The sequence below is a fragment of the Elephas maximus genome, chromosome 12 (assembly GCF_024166365.1).
Source record: "Elephas maximus indicus isolate mEleMax1 chromosome 12, mEleMax1 primary haplotype, whole genome shotgun sequence".
In the NCBI taxonomy this organism is placed as follows: domain Eukaryota; kingdom Metazoa; phylum Chordata; class Mammalia; order Proboscidea; family Elephantidae; genus Elephas; species Elephas maximus.
This window is the reverse complement of record NC_064830.1, coordinates 55336027-55353735: the sequence shown is the minus strand read 5'-3', so window position 1 is coordinate 55353735 and position 17709 is coordinate 55336027. Positions and strand designations below refer to the sequence as shown.

The 17709-nt window shown below is 39.3% G+C and overlaps 1 protein-coding gene across 1 annotated transcript in view; it reads left to right on the top strand.

Moving 5' to 3' along the window:
• Nucleotides 1–492: 492 nt before the first annotated feature.
• LOC126086768 (uncharacterized) overlaps nucleotides 493–17709 on the top strand; it is a 1076998-nt gene continuing 1059781 nt past the window's right edge. The window contains exon 1 of the mRNA XM_049903413.1: nucleotides 493–567. The gene's annotated coding sequence lies outside the window, so the exon portion shown is untranslated. The remainder of the gene's footprint in view (nucleotides 568–17709) is intronic.

Below are 17709 nucleotides of genomic sequence, written 5' to 3'. Positions count from 1 at the left end.
TTGCTTTCTATTTGTTCAAGTCGTAGGGGCTGTTCTCTGATTTTGGCTCTTTCTTCTTTTTGTATGTGTGCATTTATCGATATAAATTGGCCTCTGAGCACTGCTTTTGCTGTGTCCCAGAGGTTTTGATAGGAAGGATTTTCATTCTCGTTGCATTCTATGAATTTCTTTATTCCCTCCTTAATACCTTCTATAACCCAGTGTTTTTTCAGGAGGGTATTGTTCAGTTTCCAAGTATTTGATTTCTTTTCCCTAATTTTTCTGTTATTGATTTCCATTTTTATGGCCTTGTGGTCTGAGAAGATGCTTTGTAATATTTCAATGTTTTGGATTCTGCAAAGGTTTGTTTTATGACCTAATATGTGTTCTATTCTAGAGAATGTTCCATGTGTGCTAGAAAAAAAAGTATACTTTGCAGCAGTTGGGTGGAGTGTTCTGTATAAGTCAATGAGGTCAAGTTGGTTGATTGTAGTAATTAGGTCTTCCGTGTCTCTATTGAGCTTCTTACTGGATGTCCTGTCCTTCTCCGAAAGTGGTGTGTTGAAGTCTCCTACTATAATTGTGGAGGTGTCTATCTCACTTTTCAGCTCTGTTAAAATTTGTTTTATGTATCTTGCAGCCATGTCATTGGGTGCATAAAAATTTAATATGGTTATATCTTCCTGGTCAATTGTCCCTTTTATCATTATATAGTGTCTTTCTTTATCCTTTTTGATGGATTTAACTTTAAAGTTTATTTTGTCAGAAATTGATATTGCTACTCCTCTTCTTTTTTGCTTATTGTTTGCTTGATATATTTTTTTCCATCCTTTGAGTTTAGTTTGTTTGTGTCTCTAAGTCTAAGGTGTTTCTCTTGTAGGCAGCATATAGACGGGTCGTGTTTCTTTATCCAGTCTGAGACTCTCTGTCTCTTTATTGGTGCATTTAGTCCATTTACATTCAGCGTAATTATAGATAAGTATGTGTTTAGTGTTGTCATTTTGATGCCTTTTTATGTGTGTTGTTGACAATTTCATTTTTCCACTTACTTTTTTGTGCTGAGACATTTTTCTTTTTAAATTCTGTGTTCCTCATTTTCATAGTAGTAGACTTTATGTTTGCTGAGTCGTTACGTTTTTCTTGGTTTTTATTTTGAGTTATGGAGTTGTTATACCTCTTTGTGGTTACCTTAATATTTACCCCTATTTTCCTAAGTAAAAACCTAACTTCCATTGTCCTATATCGCCTTGTATCCCTCTCCATATGGCAGTTCTATGCCACCTGTATTTAGTCCCTCTTTTTCATTATTGTAATGTTTTACATATTGACTTCAATGATTCCCTCTTTTGAGCTTTTTTTTTTTTTAATTAATCTTAATTTGTTTTTGTGATTTCCCTATTTGGGTTGATATCAGGATGTTCTGTTCTGTGACCTTGTGTTGTGCTGGTATCTGATATTATTGGTTTTCTGACCAATTTCCTTTAGTATTTCTTGTAGCTTTGGTTTGGTTTTTGCAAATTCTCTAAGCTTGTGTTTATCTGTAAATATCTTAATTTCGCCTTCATATTTCAGAGAGAGTTTTGCTGGATATATGATCCTTGGCTGGCAGTTTTTCTCCTTCAGTGCTCTGTATATGTCTTCCCATTGCCTTCTTGCCTGCATGGTTTCTGCTGAGTAGTCTGAACTTATTGATTCTCCCTTGAAGGAGACCTTTCTTTTATCCCTGGCTGCTTTTAAAATTTCCTCTTTATCTTTGGTTTTGGCAAGTTTGATGATAATATGTCCTGGTGATTTTTTTTTTTTTTGGATCAGTCTTAAATGGGGTTCAATGAGCATCTTGGGTAGATATCCTTTCGTCTTTCATGATGTCAGGGAAGTTTTCTGCCAACAGATCTTCAACTATTCTCTCTGTGTTTTCTGTTATCCCTCCCTGTTCTGGGACTCCAATCACACACAAGTTATCCTTCTTGATAGAGTCCCACATGATTCTTAGGGTTTCTTCCTTCTTTTAAAATTCTTTTATCTGATTTTTTTTCAGGTATATTGGTGTTAATTCCCTGGTCCTCCAGATCTTCCAGTCTGCATTCTAATTGCTCGAATCTGCTCCTCTGACTTCCTATTGCATTCTCTAATTCTGTAATTTTATTGTTAATCTTTTGGATTTCTGAATGCTGTCTCTCTATGGATTCTTGCAACTTATTAATTTTTCCACTATGTTCTTGAATAATCTTTTTTAGTTCTTCAACTGCTTTATCATTGTGTTCCTTGGCTTTTTTTGTAGATTGCCGTATTTCATTTCTGAGGTCATCCCTGATGTCTTGAAGCATTCTGTAAATTAGTTTTTTATATTCTGTATCTGGCAATTTCCCAATTGTATCTTTATTTGGGAAAGATTTTGATTCTTTAGTTTGGGGAGTTGTAGAAGCAGTCATGGTCTGCTTCTTTATGTGGTTTGATATCGACTGCTATCTCCGAGCCATCACTAAGATATTGTAGTGATTTATTCTATATTTGCTCACTGAGTCTTATCTTGTTTTGTTTTCTTCCAATATATGTAGATGAGCTAGTAGATTGCGCTTTCTTGAGTGTTGTAACCCTTTACTCACTTATGTCCTATTACCAGGTGGTTTGGGCTGTTACCACATATATAAGCCTAAGACTCCATTCACTATTCTTGAGTAGAATCTGATTTTGGGTCATCAAGTGTGTGGTGCAGACTGTGACCTATCCACCTGGAGAGGTAGTGGTGATAGTTGTGTGCACCAGATTATAGTAGCAGCTGGGGTTCACACTCCGGGGGGGGGCAGGATGCTGACAGGCTTCCCCCAAGTGTCAGTAAGGTAGGTGTGTCTATTCCTAAAGCACCTTGGTCGGTGGGCTCTGCAGCTGTACCTTAGGCTCCCAATGGAAGTACCTCTACAGATTGGTAGGTGTCACCCTCCTCAGACCCCTAAGGCAGGAGGCTAGGTGGTCTGGGGGGAGCTTCAGCCCTCAGATCCCTGTTGTGGGTCAGTGAGGGCTCTGTTCAATAGGCAGAGATATCAGACTTCGGAAACTTGTCTTTCCAGTAAATCCGCTAAAACAATTGCAGTCAGATCCCTATCAGAAATGCCTTTGCATTATAATAGCCACCTGGTTCCCTGTAGGGATGAAAGCCGGAGTCTGTGGATCACATATGCTTGGCTGGAGCTGGTTCTGTGTTTTTAGTCCAATTAGGGAAGGATTTTTGTTCCCTGGGTTTTTTGTAGTTGCTTCTCTCAGGCCAGGAGAATGGGTTAGGAAAAGACAAAAACAAAACAAAAGAAAGAAAAAACGCAGAGCAGTTTACTTTCTGGGTCAGGAAATTCCAATGTCAATGAAGCTGCCTGGGAAGGGGAGGAGAGGGTTCAGATAAATAGGAGAGAGTAGCACCCCAGAATATAGACAAAGTTACTTATCTTGGTTGGGATGACTGTTTTATCTGAGATTCCTGAGGGGCGCGTCATCGACTGTGTGTGCTGGCTGGGTAGAGATTGCCCCCGAGGGTCAGACCTGCGTCCCGTGCTTGCATTGTCTCAGAAGCCGCGGTTGGTTCCTCCACTCCCAGTCCAAAGCCCAGCACCAAGATTCCCCGGCAGGGATGCCACACTCCCAGCTCCAAAACCAGTTGCTTCCTCCCGGTGAGTTCTCCTCCTATCAGCCGTGTCACTGCACTGCCTGTGTGCACTGGCTGGGCTTCCCCTAAGGTCAGTTCAGGGGGTTAGGACTGCGTCCCGTGATTGTGCCATCTCAGGATGCCGTGCTCAGCTCCCCTGCACCCAGTCCAAAGCCCAGTGCCAAGGTTTCCTGACTGGGACGCTGGCTCCAGGCTCCAAAAACAGTCGCTGCTTCCCCGTGGTTGTTCGTTCTCAGTCTCTGTCACTCAGGTCAACTCTTTAAATCTGTGTTTGTTGGTCAGGGTTCGTAGATTGTCATGTATGTGATTGATTCACTTGTTTTTCCAAGTCTTTGTTGCAAGAGGGATCAGAGGTAGCGAATACCTAGTCAGCCATCTTGGCACCGCCTTCCCTTACATTTTTAATTCTGTTTTTTCCCCCTCTCCACCCTCCCCAGCAACTTGCTCCACCCTGACCACACCAGAGGGAGAGCCTGCACAATTCCCAGTTGCCAGTCCCCCTCCTACACCAGAGAGAGCTCCTGTGCAACCCTGGTCACTGCCCCACCCTTCTCCCACTGGAAAGAGTGCCTGTGAGACCCCCAGCTACCTGCCTCACACCTGCCCCATCGGAGAGAGTGTCTACATGCCCTCTGAGCAACTGCCCTGCCCCTCTCCAGGTGGAGGGAGTGGCTCTGTGCCCCATCGATGCTTGCCCCACTCCTTGCCTGTAGTCTTCTCAACTGGAAAGCAACTGTGAGCATTCCTGTATTCCTGATAGCACCTGCCTAACACTCTCTAAGCTGCCCCACATGTACAGTGAACAGCAACAAGAGCTCACCCTCCCTACCATTGCCCCATCCAACTGGGGACAGAAAGTGAATGCCTCTCTGCTCCCGGGTGAGAAATCACTGAAGCATGCCTGACATACTGGTAAATCAAAACAAAACAAATCATAAATAAAATAACACCTTAATGCCCTGGAAACAGCAGACAATACCAAATAAAGAAACAAGACAACCAAATGACAAAAATAAGGGGGAAGAAAATCTTCCTGAGGAAGAGATGGTAATGGAACTGCCTGAAAAGAATTCAAACTGCATATACATAGGATCCTAAAAGAGATCAAGAAAAACAGAGACAAAACCCTAGAAGAATTCAGGAAAACAATACAGGAACAAAATAACAAATTAAATAGACAATTACAAATCATACAAAAACAATGAGAAATTTAGAAGTTTAACAATAAAATATCAGAAATAAATAACTCAATGGAAGAACATAAAAGTAGAATTGTAACAATGGAAGAAAAAATTAGCTGAATAGAGGACATCTCTTAATACCAATTAGTTTGAAGAACTATCTGAAAAAAAGAATTTAAAAAAAAATGAAGAAACGTAAGAGTTATGTGGGACACTATGAAGAGGAACCCCCATGTATCTGTCAGTTTGTCATACTGTGGGGACTTGAGTGTTGCTGTGATGCCGGAAGCTATACAACTGGTATTCAGATACCAGCAGGGTCACCCATGGAGGACAGGTTTCAGCTGAGCTTCCAGACTCAGACAGATTAGGAAGAAGGACCCAGCAGTCTACTTCTGAAAAGAATTAGCCAGGGAAAAACTTGTGAATAGCAGCAGAACATTGATATAGTGCCGGAAGATGAGTCCCCCAGGTTGGAATGCACTCAAAAGACTACTGGGGAAGAGCTGCTTCCTCAAAGTAGAGTTGACCTTAATAAGGTGGATGGAGTAGAGCTTTCAGGACCTTCATTTGCTGATGTAGCACAACTCAAAATGAGAAGAAACAGCTGTAAACATCTATTAATAATTGGAACCTGGAATGTATGAAGTATGAATCTAGGAAAATTGGAAATCACCAAAAATGAAAAGGAACGCATATACATTGATACCCTAGGCATTAGTGAGCTGAAATGGATGGGTATTGTGCATTTTGAATCAGACAGACATATAATCTACTATGCCAGGAATGATAACTTGAAGAGGAATGATCTTGCATTCATCTTCGAAAAGAACATTTCAAGATCTATCCTGAAGTACAACGCTGTCAGTGATAGGATAATATCCATACACCTAGACCAGTTAATACAACTATTATTCAAATGTACACACCAACCGTTAAGGCCAAAAGTAAAGAAATTAAAAATTTTTATCACCTGCTGCAGTCTGAAATTGATCGAACATGCAATCAGAATCCACTGATAATTACTGATGATTGGAATGTGAAAGTTGGAAACAAAGAAGGATCAGTAGTTGGAAAATATGACCTTGGTGATAGAAACAATGCCAGAGATCAAATGATAGAATTTTGCAAGACCAATGACTTCTTCATTGCAAATACCTTTTTCACCAACATAAACAGCAACTATACACATGGACCTCACCAGATGGAATACACAGGAATCAAATTGACTACATCTGCGGAAAGAGACAACGGAAAAGCTCAATATTATCAGTCAGAACAAAGCCAGAGGCCAACTGAGGAACAGACCATCAATTGCTCATATGCAAGTTCAAGGTGAAATTGAGGAAAATCGGAGCAAGAGCACAACAGCCAAAGTACAACCTTAAGTATATACCAACAGAATTTAGAGACCATCTCAAGAACAGATTTGACACACTGAACACTAATGACCGAAGACCAGACAAGATGTGGAATGATATCAAGGACCTCATACATGAAGAAAGCAAGACGTCATTGAAAAGAAAGGAAAGCCATGAAAGACCAAGATGGATGTCAGAGGAGACTCTGAAACTTGCTTTCAAATGCCTAGCAGCTAAAGCAAAAGGAAGAAATGATGAGGTAAAAGAACTGAACAGAGGATTTCAAAGGGCGGCTTGAGGAGACAAGTATTATAATGACATGTGCAAAGAGCTGGAGATACAAAACCAAAAGGGAGGAACACGCTTGGCCTTTCTTAAGCTGAAAGAACTGAAGAAAAAATTCAAGCCTCGAATTTCAATAGCAAAGAATTCTATGGAGAAAATATTAAAGGATGCAGGAAACATCAAAAGAAGATGGAAGAAATACAGAGTCATTATACCAAAAAGAATTAGTTGACATTCAACCATCTCAGGAAGTAGCATATGATCAGGAACCGATGGTACTGAGGGAAGAAGTCTAAGCTGCACTGAAGCCATTGGCAAAAAACAAGGCTCCAGGAAATGACGGAATATCAATTGAGATGTTTCAACAACTGGATGCAGCGCAGGAAGTACTCACTCATCTATGCCGAGAGAGTTGGAAGACAGCTACCTGGCCAGCCGACTGGAAGAGATCCATATTTATGCCTATTCCCAAGAAAAGTGATCCAAACAAATGTGGAAATTATCGAACAATGTCATTAATATCACATGCAAGCAAAAGTTTGCTGAAGACCATTCAAAAGTGGCTGTAGCAGGATATTGACGAGGAACTGCCAGAAATTCAGGCTGGATTCAGAAGAGAATGTGGAACCAGCGATATCATTGCTGATGTCAGGTGGATCCTGGCTGAAAGCAGAGAATACAAGAAGGATGTTTACCTGTGTTTTATTGACTATGCAAAGGCACTCGGCTGTGTGGATTATAACAAATTATGGGTAACATTGTGAAGAATGGGAATTCCAGAACACTTAATTATGCTCATGAGGAACCTGCGCATAGAGGAAGAGGCAGTTGTTTGGACAGAACAAGGGGATACTGCATGGTTTAAAGTCAGGAAAAGTGTATGTCAGGGTTGTATCCTTTCACCATACCTATTCAACCTCTATGCTGAACAAATAATCCTAGAAGCTGAACTATACGAAGAACAGGGCATCAGGATTGGAGGAAGACTCGTTAACAACCTGCAATATGCAGATGACCCAACCTTGCTTGCTGAAAGTGAAGAGGACCTCAAGTACTTACTGATGAAGATCAAAAACCACAGCTTTCAGAATGGATTACACCTCAATGTAAAGAAAACAAAAATTCTCACAACTGTACCAATAAGCCACATCATGATAAATGGAGAAAATATTGAAGTTGCCAAGGATTTCACTTTACTTGGATCCACAATCAACACCCATGGAAGCAGCAGTCAAGAAATCAAAATATGCATTACATTGGACAAATCTGCTGCAAAAGAACTCTTTAAAGTGTTGAAAAGCAAAACTGTCTCCTTGAAGACTATGGTGTGCCTGAGCCAAGCCATGGTATCTTCAATCTCATCATATGCATGCAAAAGCTGGACGATGAATAAGGAAGACTGAAGAAGAATTGATGCCTTTGAATTGTGGTGTTGGCAAAGACTATTGTATATACCATGGACTGCCAAAAGAACGAATAAATCTGTCTTGGAAGAAATGCAACCAGAATGCTCCTTAGAAGCAAGGATGGTGAGACTGCATCTTACATACTTTGGACATGTCAGGAGAAGGACATCATGCTTGGTAATGTACAGGGTCAGTAGAAAAGCGGAAGACCCTCAAAGAGATGGATTGACACAGTAGCTGCAACAATGGGCTCAAGCATAACCACAATTGTAAGGATGGAGAAGGACTGGGCAGTGTTTTCTTTTGTGGTATATAGGGTTGCTATGAGTCAGAACCGACTCACCAGCACCTAACAACAACACAACATGAAGAAGAATAATTTACATGTGATGAGAACCCCAGAACGGGGTGGGGGGGTGGGGGAGTACAGAGAGAATTTTGAAGAATTGCTGGGAGAAAATTTCTCCAATATTATGAAAGACAAGAAGATTTCCACACAAGAAACTCAATGCATCCTATACAGGATAGACCCCAAATTAAAGTCACCAATACATATCTTAATCAAATATTCCAAGTCCGAAGATAAAGGAAGAATTCTGAGGGTAGCTCAGGAGAAACAAAACATCATCTATAAAGGAATCCCAGTAAGACTAAGCTCTGATTACTCAGCAGAAACCATGCAGGCAAAAAAGCAATGGAATGACATATATAAAACCCAAAAAGAATTGTCAACCAAGAATCATATATCCAGCAAAACTGTCTCAAATAGGATGGCAAAATTAGGACATTCCTAGACAAAGAGAAATAGAGGGAATTTTGTAAAAAACCAGACCATCCTCGTAAAAAATATTAAAGCGAATCCTTCAGATAGAGAACCAGAGACATCAGACAACAACCTGAGAATAAACCATAAGACGGCATCACCAAGATGCCAACTCAGAGAAATTTCAAAAAGTAAAATAAACCTACAGAACTGAAAACAGGGAACCAGAGATGTCAGTCTGAAAGAGACAGAGATGTCAATCTGAAAGGGAATGCTAAACACTACAGCAATAGAATATGAATATGAAGAGTTAAAGGAAATTTAGGACCATGGCAAATGCATTTGTATTAGATAAAAGCTTCATAAATTAATATATTTCACCTTATTTATTATAGCCCTAGCCAAAAGAAATAAATGCAGTAAATGCCTTGTTAAAAAATACCATGTTACTGGTTAAATTATTAGCGAGCAGTGACCCTAATTAACAAAGTAATAGGCTTGCCAACTTGCTGATGGGGCAGTTTTTCAGAAGTCATCTGTGCTAGGTTAGCCTTCCCTGCAGGGTAAGGACATGTGTTTTACTTAGAAGAAGAGAACAAATGAAAAACCATGCTCTAACAATTGATCTGGACTGGGAAAGCTGTGTGTTCTATTCCCTAGGCCTCTTTTAAGCTCTGCCACCTCCCATCCCCCATTAGAGGAGCTAGCAGGAGACCTGCCCTCTTTGGCAATGGTGATATATTTTTTACCTCTGTGGGAAAATGTTTTGGTATCCTCTGCCACTTACTCTTTACAACCTTTGCTTCAGGCTGTAGCTTCCAGGCACCCAGGAGGTTGAGCTCAGAGATGCGGATTATCCTGATTTCTTTGTTTGTGCCCTAAGAAATCAGCGTGTACAACAGTGCAGCCCACAGCATGTTTGAGCCTAATTTCCTCAAGCAGTGAGCAAGCAAGAAGCTTTAGCTTTTCTTGATTACTGAAAGCCTGAATGGTCTGCCCAGTGTTCTTTCTATTTTCATTTTCCAAGGTTTATGTTAGGGAAAAAGATCAGGAAAGGTCAATTCCATCCACACTGCTGAACCCACACTGAACATTGATCTGAGTAGGTGAGGTCAGGAGACTTAGCCCTGATGTAAACGTGAATGAAAACGCAGCTGATATGGTCTTTGGGGTTAGTAATAAAAAGCAAATACACTGGGACTCAATTAATTATATTTTTAACAAATGTAGAAAGTAACACATAAATTCATTGCTGCATATCCAAAAAAGGCCTGCTTCTAAGAATCTTTGCTGACATCAATTATTAATATTAATTGGAAAAGAACCTCCTCTGCTCCCAAAGTTTAATTAAAAAGTGTGTTCTAACAAGTCTGATACAGGCTCAGATTCAAATCAGTCCATCAATTCATGAATCAATACTTATCAGAGATTCCTACAAAATAAAATACCAACTCAGATGAGGTCCCCTTCAGAGAATAATTTCATGTTCTCATCTCCTCCTGGTTCAGTAATTTAGGAAAAAGTGAGGTGTGACTATAAGGTGATGGTACTAATTCCACTTGTCACACATGAAAATCTACCTTGTCATTATATAATTCCAGTCACTTATGTAATTTTGGACCTTGTCACTTAGATAACTTAAGACACCATGTCTGGCTTTTTTTTTCTTTGATTGAACAAACCAGTTTCTTATCAAACAGTTAGTACACACATTGTTGTATGACATTGGTTAATAACTCCATGACATGTTAACACTCTCCCTTCTCAACCCTGGGTTCCCTATTACCAGCTTTCCTGTTCCCTCCTGACTTTCAGTCCCTCCCCCAGGCCTGGTGCGCCCCTTTAGTCTTGTTTTGTTCCTTGGGCCTATTCAATCTTTGGCTGAAGGATGAACCTCAGGGGTGATCTCATTACTGAGCTGAAAGGGTGTCCAGGGGCCATACTCTTAGGGTTTCTCCACTCTGGCCTTTCTTTTTGAGTCAGAATTTTGTTCTACCTTTTTCTCCAGCTCTGTCTGGGACCGTCTATTGTGATCCCTGTCAGAGCAGTCGGTGGTGGTAGGCGGGTTCCATCTAGTTGTACTGGACACAGTCTGGTGGAGGCCGTAGTAGATGTGGTCCATTAGTCCTTAGCACTAATCTTTCCCTCGTGTCCTTAGTTTTCTTCATTATTCCTTGCTCCCAAAGGGGTGAGACCAGTGGGGTATCCTAGATGGCTACTTACGGGCGTTTAAGACCCCAGACACTACTCGCCAAAGAAGAATGTAGAACATATTCTTTATAAACTATGCTATGCCAATTGAGCTAGATGTTCCCTGAGACCATAGCCCCCATAGCCCTCAGCCCAGCAATTCGGTCCCTCAGGGAGTTTGGATGTGTCTATTGAGCTACCATGACCTTGTCTTGTGCAGCTTGTGCTGGCTTCCCCAGTATTGTGCACTGTCATACCCTTCACCAAAGTTATCACTTATCTATTGTCTATGAAATATTTTTCTATCCCCACCTCCCCCTTGTAACCATCAAAGATTGTTGCTTTTTGTATGTAAACCTTTTCATGAGTTTTTACAGCAGTGGTCTCATATAATATTTGTCCTTTTGTGAGTGACTTATTTCACTCAGCATAATGCCCTCCAGATTCATCCATGTTATGAGATGCTTCACAGGTTTCATTGTTGTTCTTTTTCTTTGGGTAATGCTCCCTTATGTGTATGTACCACACTATTTTATCCATTCATCTGTTGAGGGGCATCTAGGTTGTTTCCATCTTTTTACTATTGTGAACAATGCTGTAGGTCTGTTTTTTGAAAGAAAAAAAAATTTCGTTATGGGTTATATCTCAGGATAAATTAATACTGAGGCTGATTGAATATACTGTTGCTATAAATTAACAGATAGAATTTGATTTTAGTTTTAGAATCTGTTCAGTTCAAGTTAGGTAAAGGTAACAAAGGTCTCCTGTGTTGGTGGGAGGAAGGCAGGGTTGCAGGAGGATAAAAAAAGAGAATTCTTAAAAGAGTTTGTAATCTAAACGAACGGGTAATAACTAATGACCCCACCACTCATTTCTGTGTGATCTTGGGGGAGTTATTTATTTTCTCTCTGCCTGTTTCCTCATCTGTAAAATGGGGAAAATAATAGCACCTACTTCACATGCTTAGTGTGATGATTAAATGAGACAATGTATGTAAAGTGCTTAGCACAGTCAATGCTGGATTCGATGATGATGTGATGATTAGATTACAGTAACATTACATTTCTTTTTTGCAATAACATTGCCTTTGGCTCTGAAGGCTTTATTTTTGAACTGGGAGAATCACTGACCTTAGAAGTTTGTTGGCCTAAATATATTGGTTCACAGGAAAAAAAAACTTGTGATCCATAAAGGTGATGTGACCTCGCCAACGTTAGTGACAGAGTGGGCTAGAAATAACCCAGTCTCTTGACTCCTTATCTAGTTCGCTCAATCATGGGGGGTTGGGGGGACATTTTTCACACTTTACAGTGGATTGCTCAAAAATCAGTGAATGAATACTGTCAAAACAGTCTGAGGCACGCAAAGGGTAGTCATTAAATAAAGTCAGTCACCAGTCAACATCATTTATTGATTTACTTTTGCGTGAAGAGCATGGTATTATGTGCTGAATGGGAATGCCGTATTCATATTCGTCAAGGCATAAAAGTTGACCTGGTATAGGTTGACCCAAGTTTTTCTGAAAAAACTTTCTTGAGATGGCTACCCCCACTTAACATTTGCCTTTATTGCAAATTACATTCATCACAATTAATCATCAGTTCTTCCTATTAAATTCTTTTGGAAATTAAAGAGAGATATATAAAAGTTATTTCCAGTAGGTTTTTTATATTGTATATGTCTCAATTTTTCATTTACTCCACTAGTGTGTTTTAACATAATTTTGGGAAGTATCTTTGCTGTCCATGCATGTGTATGTTTGTCTGTGCCTGTATTGGGAGTAAGGTGGTCAACAAGGAAGTGCAAGACATCTTGAGCAGTAAGAGAGATAATAATAAAGAGAAAATTTCAAGGTTGGGTTTTCCATCCAACTAAATTGTATGAATGGTCAGGCACCCCCAAACAAGGAAACAGCTTCCTCTCAGTTCTAAGTTTTTCAGACTTGCTAAGCTGTGTGACAGAGAGTTGTATAAACTGAATATTTAATTGCATACAGTGTTCTTAAAGTTTTACCTCTGGCTAGATATTGGGAGGAGCAAGGGCCTAGGTTTTTGCTTATAAGACAGTTGGCAGGGAAGAGGTCTCAAAGCCCAGTTTCTCAGTCTGACTGCCAGCAGCACAAATAAATGGAACTAAAAATGGAGTGGTAGGTAGGTAAATAGGTAGACACACAGCTATGAACCCATAGAAACCAAACCCATTGTTGTGGAGTCGATTCCGACCCATAGAGACCCTATAGCTATAGTAGATAAAACAAGTGAAAAACAAACCAAACCCGTTGCTGTCAAGTCAATTCCGACTCATAGAGACCCTATAGGACAGAGTAGAACTGCCCCATAGGGTTTGCAGGAAGGAGCTGGTGGATTCAAACTGCCAATCTTTTGGGTAGCAGCCGAGCTCTTAACCACAGCTAGACAAAAAAAAAAAAAGAATAAAATCAAGTGGCTTCCTAGAAAGGACAAAACACATTTCCAATTTTAAAGGAAAGTGCAAGCAAAACCAAGGTAATACTTTCCTTATTACCATACATGTTTAGCAGTTTTGTTGGTGCAGTTCTTTCCCACCCCACACAAAAGAATTATTATTGAGAAGATATTAAACAAGGAGTGACAGTTACTCCACTAGGAAACAGCTTATAAACATACACAAATAAAGAAGTTTTATATAATCTTCTTTTGAAATCTTACATTGTTTATTTATTATTCAATTTGTCTATTATATTAATCCCTGTGGTCTAAGGGTATTTGGTTATTAGGCCAAAAGATGGAGAAAGCTTTCTCTTATCTCTATTGGATCTAAGAAGCCATCCTGGAAGAAGGGATTCTCATTTCAGAATTAATACTTTGAAACAGACAGCTCCAGAGGAAGAAAGGAAACGGGCTTTGTTTAAGATAACCTGGTGAAAACTATGACTTTTCACTCAATTCTTAAGAAATCTATTTCACAAGGATCTTTTTCCACTGCATCATAAAAATAACACTTGTGCTATTTAGAACACAGTTGCCGTTTATGAAGTTATCCAAGACAATGATAGTGAAATATATATGAATTAATATTACTTATCAGACTCAGAATTTGGGCATGATATCATACAGGCAGCTTCACATTCTCCCTTTATTGAGGTTAGAAGTTTAAGAAACCTGCCATACTGTATGTTAATAAAATGGAGCATTCATCTCAGAAATCCAAAGATGGCCACGTTTCTTATTTTTAGCATTTATAAAGCTTCACACATATGTTTTCCCCCACCACTCCTGCCCTCTATGATTCAGTCACTTCATATTGTAATATTTTGTTGATTATTGATTTTTGGTTAAGGTTGGAGCCCAGAACAACTGTGTGAGATTTCACTGCCTTCAATGTGTTGGTGCACTGCCGCCTGCCCACTCTATATTGACAAACATCCTCTTACTTTCAGACTGGTGTTTGTTTGCTGATGAACACACAGGAGGGGGATCATGACCTTTTCTCTTATCTGGACAGCTCTTAGCTTCACAAACATTTTTTTTCCTGCAGGGTGTTATTAACAACAGGGTGATAGAACAAAGAAATGAAGAGACTTCAATGTATGAGCTTTTCTTTATTAGGACACCTCAAGGCCCAAGGGGTGTCTAATTATAAAGGTGTTGCCTTTGTCCTTAGACTAACAAATTTTACACACGCATGCACACTGGTATATGCATATACTCTAATGAGATAATGATTTGAAGATTAGTGGTTACTCAGTCCCCTTGTCCATGGAAGTTTGAAACTCTGCTTCCCCTGGAAATGGGTTTTATGCATGGAAAAGAAGCCAAAGTAATTGAATATATTGGACGGCAGTTATGAATTAAGACAAGACACATTATAATTAGATGCAGCATGTTCACATCTAAAATTTAATGAGCTCATTTCTCCTTTATTTGAAGGATGTATAAATTCAGCTCTGAGGGATAGCTTAGAGCAGAGGTGTTAGAATCCTAGGCAAATTATTACTAGTCTGGGTTTCCAATCCCTCTATGCTCTACAAGATGTGTATCTGAATTTACGGACCTTCAAGGTATGGAAAATCTGCAGATTTCTAGATGAAACCTTCTCTTTGGATTCTCACAGACCTGTTTTGTATTTTCTGTGGAGCTCTGAAGGAAAATTTTGGACCTAAACGTGTAAATAATATTTTAAGAGAATAGTCCACCTTTCCTTTGGGGCGGATTAAATTAAAACTGGAATTGCCCACATCTCTGGATTTCTGCTGGGGATATTTAGCTTAGGCCAATAGCCTCAATAATAAGAAGCTAAAATGAGAAGACATGAAACAACCACAAGAGAGCTACAGAGTAAGAACTTATAAAACCAAAAGATGTTAATACTAGAAAACAACATTGAGATGTTTGCAACATAATATCTCTGTGACAAAATGCAAACCATTTCAACATTAATTATTCTCAACTGGTTTTTTCTATTGACTTTGTTTCCCACTCTGAATAACTAATCCCCACCTTGTTTTTAGGCCTCAGATCCTAATACAAATGTGTGATAACCTGAATATCAACAAAATCTCATTTTAAGAAAATTTATTTTTAAGTTACAGAGGTACAAACTGCTATATGAAATTGTGCAATTGGATCTTTTTCCTTCATATTCTGTTCAAGATAAAATACCCTCTGGCTTGAAAACATAACCATATGTCAAAAGTACTTGAAAATAGAGATTTAAAATGGAAACATAATACAACCTTAACTCTAACGGTCCCAGCAGGACCTGGCCAGTAAATATAAAGTAGTAAAAAAATAAAAAAAAGAAGGGAGATGATTTGATTTGAAATTCCAATGAGTATTGTTTCATTTCTGTATTGCTTTTCCTCTAAGTGTCCCAACCACTGAAAGCATTACATCTTACACTTCTTTAGAAGGTGGTAATTTTTTTTTGCCCCTGGGAGGAGCGTATTATCCTTGGAAATACATGGAGAGAGAGAAAGAATTCCCAGGACAGTGTGGTCCTGGAAGCCATGCCACTATGACAATCCTCTCCTAGTCTCTGATATAGCATCCTCAACCCTTGCCTAGAGGCCATCAGCAGGGACAGAAATACAGAAGTAGAAAGAAAAAAGGGTGGACCACCCCAATTTACTTATTTATTAACTCACAAGTGAAGAGAAGAAGAGCAATTCCCATCCAGCTTGGCATTCAGCTACTAAGCATCATCTACCTATGGATATGCAGTATGACCCTAAAGCATATCCTTGGTGTTCTTCTGAATCCTCAAAGCTGGACCATATTATATCCATCAGCATGTCCATGTATTATGAATTTCACTCTACTTAAAATTCTTCCTGAATTGGTCACAAGTGTGGATGCATGGATTACCCATTAACCAGAGACTTAGCCAGAAGGTTCCATTTCTCTGATGATGCAAAATAAAAGCTCCAGCACCAAAACCAAACCAAACCCAGTGCTGTCGATTCAATTCTGACTCATAGTGACCTTATCTAGTGAAACGAATAAGGAGAAGAGTAAATCATTACCTGGGAGATTCAGGAAAATGCCATTTTTCTCAAGAATTACCTATCTGTCTAGGACTCTATAAACCAAAACCAAACCAGTTACTGTCATGTGGATCTCATGTGCATCAGAGTAGAACTGTGCTCTGTAGGACTCCATAAAAACCAAAACCAAACATGTTCCAGTCAAGTCAATTCTTACTCATAGTGAACCTATAGGAGTAGAACTGCTACAGAGGAGATTTCCAAGGAGAGCTGGTGGATTTGAACTGCCAATATTTTGGTTTATCAACCAAACTGTTAACAACTGTGCACCAGAATATGGTCATATCTGTCTTTGCATAGGTCTGTAGAGTCCTAGACAGAAATTTGAGAACAAGGCTTTATCTGTAATGTATCATCCATAAGAAGTACACATACCCACTCCAGATAAAACTATATTGGCCTTGATCTATCCAATTAGAGTCCTTTGCTGGCCATATATCTTCAGGATTTTATTTTTATGACTACATCCTCATTATCACTGTCATTATCACTGTCATAGCTAGTGTTTATTGAGTTCTTCGTGTCAGACTGCACTACATGCTTTGTGTATAGTATCTCATCTAATCCATATAAAAAACTAAGCTGAAAAATGCTATCATCACTCCCATTTACAAATGAGGAAACCGATTCTTAGACATCCAAGGTCCCATATAAAAGGACAATTTGAGACTCAGACTCTGAGATTTTCACTTAAAAAAAAAAACCTGGGAGAATTTAGTGTGGGTCCCATAAAAATGCAGCTCAATCAAGAGCGGCAAAGTAAATTTCTGACAAATTGACTTTAAAGTTAAATCTAAGATGAAGGATAAGGAAGGACACTATATAGTGATTAAAGGTACAATACACCAAGAAGATATAACCATATTAAATACTTATGCACCCAATGACAGGGCTGCAAGATACATAAAACAAACTCTATTCACCATTGAAAAGTGAGATAGACAGGTCCACAATAATAGTAGGAGACTTCAACACACCACTTTTGGTGAAGAACAGGACATCCAGAAAGAAGCCCAAAAAGACACGGAAGATCTAAATGCCACAATCAACCAAATTCACCCCATAGACATATACAGAACACTCCACCCAACAGCAACCAACTATACCTTCTTTTCTAGTACACATGGAACATTCTCTAGAATAGACCACTTATTAGCTAATTAAGCAAGCCTTTTTTTTTTTAGCGGAATCCAAAACATTGAAAGATTAAAAAGTATCTTCTCTGACCATAAGGCCATGGAAGTGGAAATCAATAACAGGAAAAGCAGGGAAAAGAAATCAAACACTTGGAAACTGAACAATACCCTGTTCAAAAAAGACTGGATGATAGAAGACATTAAGGATGGAATAAAGAAATTCAGAGAA